The following is an 18393-nucleotide window of genomic DNA, read 5'->3' as shown; positions in this document are numbered from 1 at the left end:
CCTCTCCTCCTCTTCCTACAGATCTTTCAGGAGTTTGTTGCCATTGGATATGGACAGGATGATGAGGAGCTTCCTCAAAGCCCAGATAGAAGTGAGGCTTCTGGCGTCCCCAGCCCACCCAGCTAGACGGACCTCCCCAATTCCTTCTCTCCATTCTCCTCTTCCGACTCCTAGGGTATTGGTATCTCGGGCTCTGGATATCCATGGCCAGGTCCCAATGGAGCCAGAGTATTTCCCCCTTTCTTAACTCCTTCAGGGTCCCTGGTCTGCTGTGTTCTTCCCCCCTGGACCAAAGTGGGACCCAGGTCAGAGTGGTCGGTGCCAGCTCCATGGGGGCATGGTCTGATCTGGGCCTTTCCGATCTATCCCTATCCCTCCCTCTTGGGGTTCTCAGCTCTAGACAGCTCCAGACTGGTATTCTGTGGGGGTAGCAGTGCTGTGTCGGGGTCCATTCCCCCTTTCTGGGTGGCTTCACCTTCTGGGGATGGGGAAGGAACTGCGTCCAGCCTCTCTACCTTCAGGGTGGTAGAGAGGATCTTCTCCAGGACTGGAGCTACATCTCCTGTTCCAGGTCCATACATACCCTTCTCTACCTTGGGTGGTGAGGCCTCCCATCCTTTCCAGGGTCAGCCCTCTTGTACTACCTTTCAGGGGGTTTCCTCTCCTCAAGGGGTCCCCGCATTTTTGAATCCACCCCGGAGCCCCCCATGGAAGAGGTACCTTGCAGGAGAGAGTGCAAGAGTCGGCACTTGGACTCTCCCATGGAGTCCCTCACAGAAGAAACAGACCTCGATGAAAGAGACGGGTCCCCCAGATCTCTACCTGAAGATGTCTGCTTTGGGGACATCCTTAAGATCCTGAGGCAGAAGGGCAGAAGGGCTGATGTTCTCCACAACCCCCACCTTTGGAGGAGTCATTGTTCCTGAAGGTGTTCGGATGGGCACATCTACTTCCTGGGTGTCCCCTCCTGCAGACAAGTTGGTGGACCTTATCGCCAGCAGGGCTTGGAAGGAACCAGACACTGTGGAACCAGTACCTAAGTGGGCCAACAAGTTCCTTGGCACCCTCGTGGACCATCCCTTCTGGAGCAAAGGGGTCCCAGTTGATGCCATAGTTGTTGCCGCTGCCACCAAAAAGGAGTTGGTGGAGCATAGCTCCATGGTCCATCCCTCAAACAGGAAGTCTCGGGTGATTGACTGACATGGGAAGTGTGTGTTTGCCTTGGCTATCTTTGGACTCAGGGCAATTAATTACCTGGCACACTTCACCTGCCTTCAAAGGGACTTGGTCAAAGAAATCACCACTTCCCTTTTGCAGTTATTGCCTGAGGAGGACCTCAAGAAAGTGTCTCCCAAGATCTCTACTCTTACGTCACTTGCTAATTCTTCGATGAGGTTAATTTCCAATGTGGCAAAAGCTACCTCTCAAGTGGTAGATATCGGCATATTGATAAGGCACCATGCTCGGTTACATCTATGCTGGTTTGCGAAACCCTTCAAAGCGTCCTTTACCAACGATGTCTTTGATGGGTCTACTCTGTTTGGACCCTCAGTGAAAGACAGTCTGACCCATAGCGAGCAGGAAGAAAAGACTTTGTCCACTGTTGGGATCAAGCTGTCCACTCCTGAGAGGTCATTTTCCAAGACCCATTGAGAAGCTAAGAAGCTGTGGTTCCAGAGGTCACAGTCGTCCTTCCAGGACACTGCTGATTCCTTTTCCAGAAGCAAGGGGAGAGGTTTCAATGGCAGACACTGCCCTCAAGGCAGGAGGGAGGGGGTCTGCAGAATCAGGGCTCCAGGGAACCCTTCTCTGAGCTGCCTTTTCAGCACTCCTGAGGCATTCCCTGACTGCCCTACGTGGAGGCAGTTGGGGGTCATCTTTTCCTTCACCCACTAGCCTAGACAAACATTACTCCTGATCAGTGGGTATTAAACATTGTTTCCAGGGCTTATTTCATTCCCTTTTTTCAACCCCCTCCTATATGCATGCCTCTCCCCGATGTACCACCCCGCCAGAGGGAGTTGGTCTTCAAGCAAGTCATACAACTTCTTCATAAAAGAGCCATCCAATAGGTTCCAACAGGGCAAAGAGGGTCCGGAACTTACTCTCGCTTCTTTTTACAGCCAAAAAAGACTGGTGACCTGCATCCTATTTTGGACCTCAGGGAGTTAAATCTGTCAGTAAAGAAGTCCAAGTTCTGGATGGTTATTGCTCAGTCCATTCTATCTCGGTTATGCAAGGGCGACTGGATGTGCTTAATGGATCTCCAGGACGCCTACTATCACATCATGATAGACACTCGAGGAGACGCCTTTGCTTCCAATTAGGGGCCAGTCATTACCAGTTCAGAGCCCTTCCCTTTGGACTCACCACAGCCCCCCCGGGTGTTTACTAAATGTATAGCAGTGGTGGATTCCAGGTGTTTCTGTATCTGGACAATTGGCTCTTCATGGGATCCATGAGGCATTGACTGTTACAGGCCATCCATTATGTCCTCCTCTTGTTCAGCCAGTTGGGGATTACAATGAGCCTCTCAAAGTCCAATGTGGCCTAGTTGCAAAACTTAGTTTATAGGAGTCCAGCTAGACCGTCTCAGAGATTGCGGCATTACCCTTTCTTAGAGTGCAGCTGATTCAGGAGCAGGTCATGCACATCTGGAGTCTTTCGAATACTCCAGTCCACTTGATTCTGCGGACCCTAGGATACATGGCCATGGCCATACAGCTTGTGCCACTGGTGAGGTATCATATGCGGGTTTTACAGTGGACCTTGGCAGTTCAGTAGTCAGTTGTGGCTCATCCAGTGTCCATGCCCATAAAATTGATGCCAGTGTGCAGACGGCACCTTTTCTTTTGTATTCATTCTCAGGATCTCCTGTCAGGCAGGCCCTTTTCACTCCCTTCACCCAAGGTAGATGTGACCACAGATGCTTCCTTGTTGGGATGGGGGGCATTTCCAAGGGAGAACAGTTCAAAGCACGTGGTCCCCCGTAGAGACCAAATTGCACATAAACCTCCTAGAGATTAGAGCAATCCTCCTAACATTCCAAGCTTTTCAGGACTGCCTCCCTCTGGGGAAATTGCAATTCAGACAGACAACATGGCAGTGGTCTGGTATATCAAAAAAACTGGGGGGGGGGGCATGAGCTTACCCGTTGTGGAGGGAGGCCATGAGAGTGTGGGAATGAACATAGTCTTCCAGGCACTTTCTTCTTGCAACAGATATAGTCAGGGACCCCAACGTGTTGGCCGACAAATTCAGCAGAACCATAGAGTTCTTATGAGTGGTCCCTCAATTCGATGATAGTGAAGCAGATTTTTGATCACTGGGATCAGCCATGCTGTTACCTATTTGCCTCCCCAGCCAGGAACAAATGCAGCATGTACTTCACCCTGATTTCCCCCAACTGGGGAGTCACCAAGGGATGCTCTAATCCACACTTGACCTCGGGGTCTTCTCTACGCTTTCCGTCATATTACTCTTATCCCCAAAGTTTTGCAGAAAGCATGTCTGTTAAGGACCTTGATCCTCATTGTCCTCTTTTGGCCTCTTCAGCCATGGTTTCCCTTCTTAAGGTCTCACCCTTGAATACTGGATCCCCTTATTTATTTTATTTATTGCATTTGTTAACCGGGAAAATCGAGTGGGTCTAGGTGAGTCCATTTTCAGTGGAGGCCCGAGGAGAAAAGTCCACAAAGATATAACAGCACTTACATTAAATAAACAGAAGAGTGCATACCATCACAACGCTTGGGACAATAGACAGAATATATACAATCACAATGCATGGGATACTATGAACATGAAGTGCAGTTCTACACGGTATATTACATTGTGAATTAGGTTACATGAACTAACATTATGTACATGAGTAACACACAGCGTAGAGTGTATTCAGTCATAATGCTAGGAGTAGTACAAGTACCATGCCCAGATATTTTCATACAAAATACATATTTGCATAGGACTATTCCAGTAATACATATAATAAGATTGCACTAATAGAGTGTCAGTGTGTGATTATGAATGATGGGGTTTGTAGGCATGAACAGTGAATTGTATGAAGACCGAGAGGGTATATGAAGTCAGTTATAGTAAGTGAGAGATGGAAGAAAGTACAGGTATAAGATGGAATAAGGTAGGTTTGATAGTGAAAAAGTCAAATTGTAGAGAGTGTTGTAGCGGCAGAGATGCAGTGCTAGAGAGAGGGAAAGGTGTTGCCTGAGGGAAATGTTCGAGAGCAGGATTGCTGTTGGTTCTGATAGAAGGTGGGATGGAGTTCCATAGTTTTGAGACAGTGAAAGAGTAGAGCATCTGACCAGCTGAGTGATTTGGCTCATCTTATTTCAGCAGCATTTTGTTTTCAGATTTAAGAGGTCTGATTGGGTGAGACATGGTCAGCAAGGAAGAAAGAGAAGGGCAGGCTGAAGGATTATATACGAGTTTATGTGCAGTAGTTAGTTGTAAATAAGTGAGATTGTGTGGAAGTTTGAACCAGTTTAATTGATGTAGGGATGAGCAGTGATGGGATGAGAATTTAGCATTTGTTACAAATTTAGCAACCTTATTGTAGCATGAATCTCTAGTTAGGTTTTCAGAGAGGACTGGATGTTGCTAAGGATAGGGGCACCATATAAGAGGAACAGTAGCATTAAGGATGGGGGTAGGGCCTTCTTTGCAGTGAAATTAAGGACGTTGTTGTGTCTGTAGAGAATACTTTAGCTTTTGGTGTGTTTTCCTGATGTTGCTGTGGATATGTAGGTCAAATGTTAGGTTGTCATTTATGATGACACCTAGCAGTTTGGTACTTTGAACCACTTTGATAGTGTTGTTTTGGGAATGGACAGAGAGTTCATTCTTATTAATGGGTGGGTGTTTTTTGGGGGGGTGAATATAAGAAGTTTAGTTTTATTGGGGTTTAGAGCGAGGTGGTTATTGGACATCAGAGTTTCTGTTGATGTAAAGGCATTTTGAGTTAGAAGTTTTAGATCAGATGTGGATTTGGCAGTGTAGATGATCGTGGAATCATCTGCATAATGGATGACAGTGCCATGAGTAAGGGTGGTATGGAAGTTGTTTATGAATATGCTAAATAGGAGGGGGCCCAATATGGATCCTTGTGGTACACCTGTAGTAGTGTTTAGGAATGGTGAGAAGGAATGCTGTCATTTGGTGGATTTTTGCCTATTGGAGCGATAGTTGGAGAACTAATTTAAGGTTGGAGTTGAGATACCCAAGTTGGAGAGTTTGGTTAAAAGAAGGGGATGGGAAACTGTGTCGAAGGCCTTTGAGAGGTCAAGGAAGAGTGCGGAGATAAAGTAACCAGCATCACAAGCCCTATTTACTGTATCCATGAAGGCAGTGAGAGCTGTACTAGTACTGTGACCTGGCCTGAAGCTGTGCTGTGTGGGAGATAGGAGTTGTTTAGCAACCAGATGATTGAGAAGCTGGTAGTGAACACATTTTTCTAAATTGTAGACAACCACAGCAAACAAGGAAAACTTGAAGTACCACACATGATAAACCAGAAACTCCGTAGAAGGAAAATTTATTAAGAGCACACACCTTAGAAACCTCTAGCGCCTCGGCCAAAAGCCTTTAACAGAGTACAAACCTTAAAAAACTTCACATCCATTTATACTAAACCTTAATAGATTAATTAATTACTTAACAAGCTTCAATGCAGTTTTTAAAAAAAAAACAGAACCTTATATACATATTTACACGAAACTTTTCCAGAAACATTCCTGATTTAGTCCACCAGGGAACATAGTATCAAATTTCAAAATCAGAAATGCTTCTTTTTTCCTTAATTGTTTAACCTGTTCATCACTCATAAATTTGTTAAGGACTATACTATCTAAAACTGTAGCCTTAAACCCATCCAGACTACCCATATGAATTTCATTAAAATGTGTAGCCACAGGACTAGTTAATTTATAGTTCTTAATATCTCTAATGTGTTCTTTTATCCTACACGAAAACTGTCTTTTCGTTTCCCCTATATAAAATTTATTGCAAGTACATTTAATTGCATATATAACTTTTTGGCTCCTACATGTGAAATACCCATTTGTCTGAAAATTCCTACCATTGATTATATCAAAAGTCGGACTCACATATTTACAGATGGTACATTTTCCACACACTATTGTACCTTTCTCCTTTATACCCCTTAACATCTCAACCTTTGGTCTTTGAAACCTACTATGCACTATAAAGTTTTTAATATTTCTACCCCTATTAAAGGAGAAACGTATTTTTTTCTGTTTTAAACAATCTACTTCTCTTCTTACAATATTCCAACTAGATTTGACTATATCTAAAATTTTCTCAGATAAAACTGAGTAAGTAGTGGTAAAATATATGTCTTTATCTTTATCCATTTTATTTATATTCTTGTAAGGTATCCAACTGTATTTTCTATTTTCCTTATAAAAAACTATATTTAAACTTTCTTTTAAGTTAATTTCATCATAACCTCTTTCCTTAAATCTATGGAAACTATTATATAATTCTCTATTTCTATCTGAAATATTACTACATAGTCTTGCTATTCTCATAAATTCAGTATATGGAATAGATTTAATAGTATGCAAAGGATGATAGCTTTCACCATGTAATATATTATTACCCTCTGGAAATTTCCTATGTATATTAGTAACTACTTTTTTAGAATGACTATCACCTTGTATTTCTACATCCAAAAAATTAACCGTATTTCCTTTCTGTAATCCATCAAATTTTACCCCCATATTGTTTATTTGTATTTCATTTATAAATTGATCAACTAACTCAATACCACCCTTACAAATAAAAATAAGATCATCTATGTATCTACAATACTTAATTACAAAACTTTGAAAAAATTGATTAGTATAAATATACAATTGTTCAAACAGACCCATGAATATATTGGCATAACAAGGGGCAAATGGAGCCCCCATTGCTGTTCCTTGTGTTTGTCTGTATAAATTTCCATCGAATTCAAATATATTATTCTGCAAACACATCATAGTTAATTCCAAAATATATTCCACCACAGGACTTTCACCTAAGAAATATTTAATAGCTCTCATACCATCTGCATGATTAATAATAGTATAAAGGCTTACAACATCTATAACTACAAAGAACATGTCCTTCTCCCATTTTACTTGATCCACTTTTGTCAGAAATTCAAATACATCTTTTACATACAATGGTAGTTTTTTAACTGTTGGAACTAAAAATTCATGCAAAAAACAAGAAATATTATTCAAAAAACTTCCACTAGCTGAAACAATAGGACTTCCTGGTGGATTTTGCAAGTCCTTATGAATTTTTGGCAAACAGTAAAAGCATGGCATTCTAGGATTCTTAATAGCAAATTTATCTTTTACATCTTTAGTTGAAAAATAATGCAATCTTTTGCCTTTAACAATTCATTATATTGAGCTTGAGCTTTATAATAATCTGACATTTCTATATGTTGATGTACTATACTATCATTCAAATGTATGTAACACATAGATAAATATTGAATGTAGTTCAATACTACCAACTTCCCACCTTTATCTGCAGGTTTAAACACCATTTGTTCATTCTTACTTAAATTAATTAAACATTTCCATTCATTTATCTAAATTATACTTAATATATTTCTTATTTTCGTTCATAAATCTATCAAATGCTATTTGTACATTATAATTCAAGGACATATCAAAGCGAAATATACATTCATTTGTATAATAAGGAATAAATTCACTTTTAACTTTGATATTTTCCGTATTTAACTTACAATAAGCATTGCTACAAACAACTTCATTATCCATAGAATGACATGAATAAAAGCTATCATCCGAACTACTACTTTGTTCATTTCCATCATTCTCATTCTTAATATTCTCAACTTCTATATTAAAGAAATGTATAAGCTTTAACTTTCGAACTAGACGGAAAGTGTCACATTTTAACTCATGCAGTCTAGGTAAGACCGTTGGTACAAATTTCAAACCTTTTTCTAGTACAGCTATGTCATTATCTAAAAGTTCAAAACCAGATAAATTAATTACATACTCACATGCATTTAAATTACTAACAGTATTATTAGTTCCATTTGCCTCGTTTGTTCGTCCGTTGAAAAGTACGCTGTTCTGGGTAATAACCCTGTGTTGTCCCATTCCAACTGCGTTTCCGACCTCTGAAACCTCCACGAAAAGTGTTCAGGTAAGTATTGTTGCCAGCAGGAGGTAAATAAGGGAAATCTTCATCTGTGTCACCTTCTGTTACTGAAGTTATGCTTTCCCCCGATGTAAAAGCCCTGCTATCCGTATTCTGAGCTCGCTTCTTCTGTTGTCGTAATCACGCAGGTCACGAATTAGTTTGTTCTTTTTCCTGTCAATCAGTTCTTGCTCATATCCTAGCAACTGTTCATTTGTTTTCACCAGGAAACGTTGTAATTCTTCTTCAGATATAACATTGGTAATGTCTTTACATAACCCTTTAATCTCCTCTATTAATTTTTGTTTTTTAAATTGGTCACGTTCAACCAGAATATGTACCCACTCTAGGCTGCACTTATGTGCAGCAGCAATCCATCTCTCATAAAAGAGCGTTCTTCTGATAAAGTCAGGTCAAACGGAGTGGAAGGATTTTTGGCAGCTCTGAGACTACGAGGAGTAATTTCTAACTCCTCATACCTCTGCATACTTTGTGAATTTAAGAACACAGCAGTCTCTTTAAACAATAGTTTTTCCATGCGTGAAAGCATATCAGATACTTCTGAATTAACAAAAGTTTCCGTTTTCTTACCAATTTTGGAAAAAGGATTCTGAGTCCATAACTTTCTATCTTTAGTCCACTTATTAAGCACCCCATTGCCTTTTTCATTCAAACTAGAACCATCATTTCTGTTGGATACGATAAATGTAGAATTCGAACCAGCTGTAACATCCATCGTTACTGATGCAGTATCCGTAGATTTAGGTAAAATCTCCAGCGGAGTATCTAGGAAAATCCTAGGTAAACCAACTAAGGAATCACTGGTCATATTGTAGACAACCACAGCAAACAATGAAAATTTGAAGTACCACACACGATAAACCAGCAACTCCGTAGAAGGAAAATTTATTAAGAGCACACACCTTAGAAACCTCTAGCGCCTCAGCCAAAAGCCTTTAACAGAGTACAAAACTTAAAAAACTTTACATCCATTTATACTAAACCTTACTAGATTAATTAATTACTTAACAAGCTTCAATGCAGTTTTTTTAAAAAACAGAACCGTATATACATATTTACACAAAACTTTTCCAGAAACATTCCTGATTTAGTCCACCAGGGAACATAGTATCAAATTTCAAAATCAGAAATGCTTCTTTTTTCCTTAATAATTGTTTAACCTGTTCATCACTCATAAATTTGTTAAGGACTATACTATCTAAAACTGTAGCCTTAAACCCATCCAGACTACCCATATGAATTTCATTAAAATGTGTAGCCACAGGACTAGTTAATTTATAGTTTTTTGACATTTTTCTAAATTGTTGGAAATGGGAGAGCGAATTGCAATTGGTTGGAAATTAGAGAGAGCAGAGTTGTTAACACCTTTATGAAGTGGAAATACATAGGTTTTCTTCCAGATATTTGGTACATGGGACTCTTGAATTGATCTGTTAAGGAGCATGCTGACTGGGTAGACAATGGAGTTTGCGGAGAGTCATATGAATTTTGCTGGTAGGTTGTCTGGGGCATTAGTACATGGTTTGAGTTTAAGAAGGAGTTTTTTTATAATGGAGGTAGGTATAGGAGAGCAGGAGAAAATAGGTGGGGAGGAGGTTGGGGAGTGGGATAGAGGTTCAGCTAGAGTGAAGTTTATTTGTGGGAAGGTGGTGGTGAGTTTGGCTATGTTGTCAAAATACGAGTTGGAAGAGTGAAGCTATTTCTGTGGGAGTTTTGTCTGGATCAGGGCAAGTATTATTGTTAGTGCCAGGATGAAGTAGAGAATTTATACCACCCCAGAATTTATTAGGGTTTAATTTATGTTGATTTTGAATAGTTTGGAAGTGTTCGTTTTTGTTTTTAATGACTAGTCGTTTAACCTGATTGCGTAGCTGTTTATAATGTATGAGGTTTGATGGGGTTTTATTTTTTTGCCAAGCTTTCCAGGCCTTATCCCTTTCAGTCATGAGTTGCTTTGTGGGTCTAGAAGCAAAAAAAAGAAAGGAAGAAGTTCTCAACAAATAAGGAAGAAAAAGAAACTGACTGACTAATGACTGTAAAGGAAAGAGAATACGTAGTAAAAAGGATTTTGCTTTGTTATATAACACACTGGTGACAAGGAATGAAGATATCTATCAGAAAACCCTCAGTCAACAGAAAAAGGCATCACCTTTCCAATGGAAAAGGTAAAAAAAGAGGCAAGGGGCAGGTATAAAGGAAGAAATCAAAACTGAACCTGGAAGGACTGAAGAACATTACTGTAAGAAAAAAGAGAAAGATGTTGACTACATGGCTCAAGCTGTGGATTTACAATGCCAGCTGGATGAGAATTTTTAATACGCAATGAAAACAGTGGAATTAATAAGACTAATAGTGATGAAGATTTATCCTTCGTAACAATTGATAGAGCAGAAATGACTGTATGAAGATTCTTCAGAGATGGTCATCAAAGATATTCTTGTAATTGGAGATTCAGTTATTAGAGGAACTGATACTTATATTTGCAGAGATGATAATGAACATCGAGTAGTGTTATGCTTGCCAGGAGCAAAAATAGAAGATGTGAAACAAGCCTTGGAATGCCTTAATGTAAGGAAGTATGGATCTGTTTTTATTCATGTTGGTACAAATTATGCCACCAACAAAGATTCTCTGACTGTTAGTCGGGAACTGACGGCCCTCCTAGGTAGTATAGCTTGTACTGGTGTTAGGACATATTTTTCGCAAGTCACCTATAGAAAGGATAGTCAGGTCACTGTGAATGAAAAGATTTTTTGGATAAACACCTACATGGAAAAAAATGTCCTGTTTTAAAAAATGGAAATGTCTAGAGCATCCAAGCCTTCTTTTGGGCACACGTGTTCAGACAGGATGGTGTGCATTTGTCTAGATCAGGGAAGAGAATTTTTGCAGCAGATATTTGCAATATTTGACAAACACTAGCCAGGATTTTTGCCAGGTCAAAAATGTAACAGTTCACAGATGGCAACATTTCATTCATCTCTAATGGTTGTTAATGCTAGGAGCATTAATAATAAAGTTTTTTTTATTAGATAATTTGCTACGTTCCCACAAAATTGATGTAATAGTTTGTGAAACCTAGTTAAAGAACAGTGACTGGAAACCAGTTCTGTCAGGGTATAAATGTTTTTACTGTAACAGACATTCTAACAAAAAAATCAGGTGGAGGTGTTATGATAGGGATTAAAGATAGCTATGAGACTTGTGATTATTACATGTTCAATGATAACCCCAATAATATAGACTGTGTAACTGTGACAATAAAGACAACCCTGGAACATATAACAATTGTTGTAGTGTACAGACCACCAAAGTCAAGTGCAGATGACCTAGAGGAATTCATACATTTTTTACATGAAACACAGGAGGGAAGAATAATATTAGCTGGGGACTTGAATTTATCAGAAACAGCCTGGAATAATATTGATTCAACAATGTTGGTAAATAAATTATTCACAGAGTATATTCAGAAACAACAAATGTTTCAGATTGTAAAAGAAAAACTACCAGGGAACGGAATATACTAGATATTGTTTGTGTTCCCAAAGAAATTACTCTAACTTCAAGTCAAGTTTTACCACCATTGATGTGCAGTGATCATGGGGTCATAAAGGTTAATTTGTTGCTAGAAAATTCTGCCAAACTGAAATCTAAGCCAATGCACAAAAGGTTAATTACAGATTATATGGAAGCAAAACAGTTACTATATAAAACTAACTGGAGTGAGATGTTCAGTGGAAAAATGGAAGATGGAATGTGGAAAGTTTTGAAAGAGAAATTGTTGGAGTGCAAAAAGTAAAAAAAAAGTTTAACATCAGGATCTAGGCATGCAACATCAGGGGGGTATATTTCCATAAGAACAAGATACCTGATTTTGTGAGAGACAAAAAATATAAGAAATGGAAGAGAGGTCGAACTACAACTTTGAAAACTGGAATAAACGAGCTGGACAAACTGATTAAGCATAATGTTAGACAAGATCAAGAAAAATTTGAAGAAAATTTATATAAAGATAGTGAGCATAATAGGAAACCTTTTTTATAGATATATAAGATGTGGAAGAAGTAAAGATACACAAATTGATAAACTGTGCATATTCTAAAATTTATTCTCGGACACAACAGATTATAGATATATTTACAAAATCTTATGCAAAACAGTTTGGCTCCATAAAAGGGGTGGTAAGTTGTCCTAGTGACAACCAGGTAACCCAAAATACTGGAATCAAATTAGATTATATTGAAAAAGAACTGTGCAAACTGGATCCAAACAAAATGCAGGGAAGAGACTGAATAAGTAACAATGACCTGAGAACACTTAAGCAAGAACTTACACTGACATTACATCTGTTATTCACTAGGTCATATAAATATGGGGAGATTCCTCAAGATTGGAGACATGCACTTATTAAACCTGTCTTTAAGGGAAAGGGGAGTAGGACAAACCCAGAATCATATAGACCCTTAAGTCTAGTTTCATGTGGAAAAATAATGGAGAAGGTAATATTGGATAAGTTATTGTCAGAACTGGATAGGTTGGGACTTGAAACCATACATCAGCATGCATATGTTGAAAACAGATCTATTACCACCTGTAACATGTAACGATATAATAACAGCTATGAATGAAAAAATTGTGCTGTGATGTGATTTATAGTGATGTTGTTGTCTTTCAGCTTTTCCCAGTTAGAGGTTGCCATAACGGAACTCTGGACCGCTAATGATTGGCAGTAGATTTTCATGAATGCCAAGGTGCCAGCTCGACGTTCAACCTTCAACGAAGGCACGCCCATTTACGCATGTCTTTCGAATGCCCACCCAACCACGGGGAGGAGATGCAGACTCCACACAGAAGGCACTCCCTGCACTCCAGCCAAGAATCGAACGGGAGAACCTCTTGCTGTGAGGCAACAACGCTACTAATAGAGATGTAACTTCAGCATTTGACAGGGTCATGCACAAAACACTAATCAATAAATTAGTACAACTAGGTATTGATGTACTGTTGATAAGATGGATAGCAGCATGGCTTACAAATAGGACATGGCAAGTATCACACACCAACTGGACAGGTGAAATCCATGGTTGCAGTCAAGGTGTCCCACAGGGCTTTGTACTAGGCCCTTACTTCTTTAGATTGTATCTCTCAGACCTTACTTTTTCATCTGAGGTGTTGTACAGTCTATATGCTGACAACCTGAAATTGGGTAAACTGATTACAAGCGTTACAGATAAGGCATGTCTGCAAAATAATTTGACTAAATTGACCATTTGGGCACAGGAGAATAATATGTTGATCATCATCATCTTCTTTTGGCTGTTCCCATTAGGGGTCACCACAGCGGATCATCTGTTTCCATTTCTTCCTGTCCTCTGCATCTTACTCTGTCACACCAACCACCTGCATGTCCTCTCTCACCACATCCATAAACCTTATCTTAGGCCTTCCTCTTTTCCTGTTACCTGGTAGCTTCATCCTTAGCATCTTTTTCCCAATATACTCAGCATCCCTCCTCAGCACATGTCCAAACCAACGTAATCTTGCCTCTCTGGCTTTGTCTCCAAACCTTCCAACCTGGGCTGACCCTCTAATATACTTATTCCTAACCCTGTCCATCCTCATCACACCCAGTGCAAATCTTAACATCTTTAACTCTGCCACATCCAGCTCTAACTCCTGCCTTTTTGTCAATGCCACTGTCTCCAACCCATATAACATAGCTTGTCTCACTACCCTCTTGTAGACCTTCCCTTTCACTCTTACTGGTACTCGTCTGTCACAAATCTCTTCTGACACTGTTGTTAAAATACGTATTTACCACAGCCATGTCCATCCTTTTTGTAAAATCCACTACCATCCGACCTTCTGCATTCCTTTGTTTAACACCATACCTACCCTTCACTTCCTCATCCCCTCTGTTCCCTTCACCAACATGCCCATTGAAACCTGCTCCAATCACCACTCTCTCACCCTTGGGTACAGTCATCACCACTTCATCCAACTTGCTCCAAAATTTTTCTTTCTCGTCCATCGCACTCCCAACTTGTGGAGCATATGCACTAACAACATTCATCATTACACCATCAACTTCCAGCTTCATAAACATCACTCTATCTGACACTCTTTTCACCTCCAAAACACTCTTAGAATACTGTTCCTTCAGGATAACTTCTACGCCCTTTCTCCTCCCATCCACACCATAAAACAATTTGAACCCGCCTCTGATACTTCTAACCTTACTCCCCTTCCATCTGGTCTCTTGCACACACAATATACCAACCTTCCTTCTGTCCATCATATCGGCTAGCTCTCTCCGTATACCAGTCCTACTGTCAAAATTCAAAGTTCCGATCCTCACTACCACAGTCCTAGCCTTTCTCCTCTCTTCCTGCCTTCGGCCATGTCTTCCGCCTGCTCTCCTCCTTCTGCCAACAGTAGCCCAATTTCTGTCAGCACCCTGTTGGATTTCTGCCAGCACCCTGTTGGCTAACAATACTGGTGGCGGTTGTTGTTAACCCGGGCCTCGACTGATTTGGTATGTAAATATTTACTGGTGTCCGCATGAATGATTTGGCCAAGTTTTATGCCGGATGCCAGTCCTGACGCAACCCTCCCCATTTATCTGGGCTTGGGACTGGCACAAAGAAATGCACCGACTTGTGCATCCCCATGTTGATAAATACATCAAAAACTAAGCATATGAGATTTGGGAGACGTAAACTTAAAAGGTGAATATTTAATACAGCACACAGTCATTGAAACTGTAGACTCATTTAAGGACCTGGCTATATGGGTAGATTCAGCTATGTGTTTTTCTAATCCATATCAACCAATTGGCTAATGATAGTTATAGAACTATAGGTTGTATAAAAAGATTTATAAAGTGTAGGAAATCCAACATAATGAAGTCATTGTTTGTTAGTTGCATTAGACCCAAACTTGAGTATGGAATAACAATATAGAAACCCTATAGGAAAACAAGCATTAATAAACTGGAAAGAGTACAGTGGAAATATACTAAGGGCATCCATGGATGTGAAAATATAAGTTATTATGAAAGACTAAAATATCTGAACTTGTACAGTGTCTCTTACAAATATTTAAGAGGAGATCTTATTCAGGTATATAGGGCATTTAGGGACAACTACCTCTGGGAATGTTTGGGGTTATCAAAAAGTACTAGAGAATCGTCTGATAACCTATGTCGAATATTCTATAGGAATGAGACGTGTACTAATTTGTTCTCTGACAGAGTAGCTGATGCTTGGAATAGATTACCAAATTACATTAAAGCAAGTACTAGTTTAGATATTTTTAAGAACAGCCTGGACATTTATTATGAGAACAAGTGTTTTGGCATATTGGCAAGCTAGAAGGGCTTTAATGCCCGTGCTTGAAACATATGTATGTATGTATGTATGTAGCAAGCCAGCTGGCATACTTGGCTTTTACTCTTTTTTGACGGAGTTGGGCTAAACTATTTAAGATCCTGAGAAATGTTGAATTGAAGAATTCAACAGCGTTGTCTAGAGGGAGAGTTGTTAAAGCTGACCAATTGATGCTTTGTAGTATTTCATTGAAGGTGATAGGGCAGAATTGAGTAAGGTCTCTAGTTTGTATTGGTATTTACTAGGAACTAGAGTAGATTAGCTTACTGTGAAGGCAGGTGAGTGGTCACTAATTGTGTTTGGTAGTACACCAGAGGAGGAGATATTGCTAGGCAAGGAAACTAAGATCCAGTCCAGGCATGAGCCTGAGTTGCTATTAAGGTTAGGTCTAGTTATTTTGGTGGTAAGCTGGGTGTATTGGTATAGTCGATACTGGAGGAAGGGTGTTGATTACAGATGTCAAGCCCTTCAAGGTCTAATCTCTGGGTGGTCTGCAAGGACCCCACCTGTTTACCTACCCTCTTGAACTCGCTTTTCAAAGTTCTTTTCAACTTTCTCTTATGGTACGTGTCCACTATCTGTCTTGTGCCAGTAATTAGCCTTAGATGGAGTTTACCACTCGCTTTGGGCTGCATTCACAAACTACTGGACTCTGGGAAGACCTGATCCCGAAGCGCCAGGGGCCTCCACTGGTCTTGCACCATCCACTGGCTCAGCCTCGGTCACAAGGACTTGGGCTCCCTGGGTGGTACAGGGGAGACAAACTTCCATATGCCACATTTCCCTATGCCCGTAGCCTGGGCAGGGATTTGGTGCTGGCCTCTTCCCTCTTCACTCACTGTTACTGAGGGAATCCTAATTAGTTTTTTTTCCTCTTCTTAGTAATATGCCTAAATTCGGTGGGTTGCCACGTCTGATCTGAGGCTGTGTTCAGAGTGTGTACGTGGGGTGGGGGGCGGGCAGGCAGTGGAGGCCATGGGGACAGACATGCCACCCCTCCCATGGCCTGTGCACCCACTGCTGCCGGACACTGGGTGGCAGAGGAGGGCTGACATGACCCTGGTGTGTGGGAACTGTGTGGGTGGATGTCGGGCCACACCCTCAGGAGGGCAGGCGAGTGGCGTTTACCACCAACAGCCACCAGGGGAGGGCCGGGCACGTGCCTCCACACTCCCATCCACGTGGCGCGAATGGGCTTCCCAGCTTGGGGCAGCAGCAGAGACTCGTCTCTTCCATCCGCTTCTCTCTCTGGGGTGGCCATGCCCTCGCTTGGGCAGGACAACCCTTGTGGGGGCAATGGAAGGCACAACAACCCACAGACAGGCATAGCCCCAGGAGTAACCTGGGGCCACAAAGTGCTTTCGAAGTGTCTGCTATCAATGTGTCCTGCAATTCACATTACTTCTCACAGCTAGCGGCATTCTTTATCGATGCACAAGCTGAGTGATCCACCGCTCAGTCACACGGTTCTCTTCTCAGTCGCCAAGGGCACTGCTGCCCATGCGGCATCACACTGGGAGACGAGCAGGCGAGGTTTCCCAGGTGTCCGGACCAGGATTACTGGCCGCACGCTGTGGGAAGGAAGGGAGTCCTGCCGTGCCCAGCATGTAGCCAACATGCCAACCTTCCAGGTCTTCGAACTGATGCCTCATGACAGCCATTGAGGGGAGAGAGGACACCAGTGTACACCCCTGAGGGTGGCCCTACGTGACCAGAGTGGATGGCATAGTGTCCCTTCGCTGCGACAGCACCCTCTCTCTCTCTCTCACTCACAGGGAGGTGGTCACCTCTGGGGTGTGCAGCAGACCGCACTCCTGGGCCAGGCTCCCCCTCCTTGGCCATCCCCTCAGGACCCACCTCTTGCTCCCCCTCTCCCATTGTCATAGGCTTGGCCCCACTGGCTTCTGCTGGGGCAGGTGGGGAGAGAGAATCAGAGTGGGTTGGGGTGGCGGAGCGAGGAGAGGCAGTACCCATGGACAATGCCGTCCCGGGAACCTCTGGTGTAATGATCCTTCCCATTGGGGCCCCCTCTTCCCACTCTTCAGACCCTTCATCTAACTGCATGGTTTCTCCAATTCCAGTGATTTTGAAACCGTCCAGGCTAGCTTCCCCTATCAAGAATATTATCCTAGCCTCTCAAAAACCTTCCATCAGAAAGGTTTATAGTAGCAAATGGAGAAGATTTTCTATCTAGGCCCAGAACAGTAATCTAGCCCCCTTCTCTGCTTCTGTGCCTGACATTCTTTTGTTCTTGTCCTCGCTTTTTCAGGAAGGGGCAAGTTTTTTTACTATTAAGCTTCAGTTGGTTGCAATTTCCATGAGAATAACAAACCTACAGTCTCTTCCTGACTCTGTAAAGCCTTCATGAAAGGTGTGTTCCTGATAGGACCACCTGTTAAGGATCCCTCGCCTCCTTGGGATCTAACACTTGTGCTGCAGTCTCTGACTCGAAGACATTTTGAGCCTGCTAGTTCATGTGATTTCAGATTTTTGTCTTGGAAGACAGCCTTCCTAGTAGCCATAACTTCAGCTAAGAGGGTGTCTGAACTGCGAGCCCTTTAAATTGCTCCCCCATCTTTCACAAAGATAGTGTCTTTCAGAATGAATCAGTCTTTTTTGCCTAAGGTTTAATCCAATCTGAACCAGTGTATAAAGTTACCAGTTTTCTTTTCTAATTATTCCAATAGAGGATAGTACATTGTCATATGTTGGATGTGCACAGACAATTACAATTTTATCTGCACAGGACTGAATTGTTTCACAAATGAGACCAGCTTTTTTG

The 18393-nt window shown here is 41.3% G+C and overlaps 1 pseudogene; it reads right to left on the bottom strand.

Moving 5' to 3' along the window:
- Nucleotides 1-16920: 16920 nt before the first annotated feature.
- LOC122812391 lies at nt 16921-17074 on the bottom strand (annotated as a pseudogene).
- Nucleotides 17075-18393: the final 1319 nt, after the last annotated feature.

The sequence above is a fragment of the Protopterus annectens genome, chromosome 9.part0, assembly GCF_019279795.1.
Source record: "Protopterus annectens isolate FY-2018-M chromosome 9.part0, PAN1.0, whole genome shotgun sequence".
NCBI lineage: Eukaryota > Metazoa > Chordata > Ceratodontiformes > Protopteridae > Protopterus > Protopterus annectens.
The sequence above is the reverse complement of the archived record's forward strand: the minus strand, read 5'-3'. Positions and strand labels throughout refer to the sequence as shown.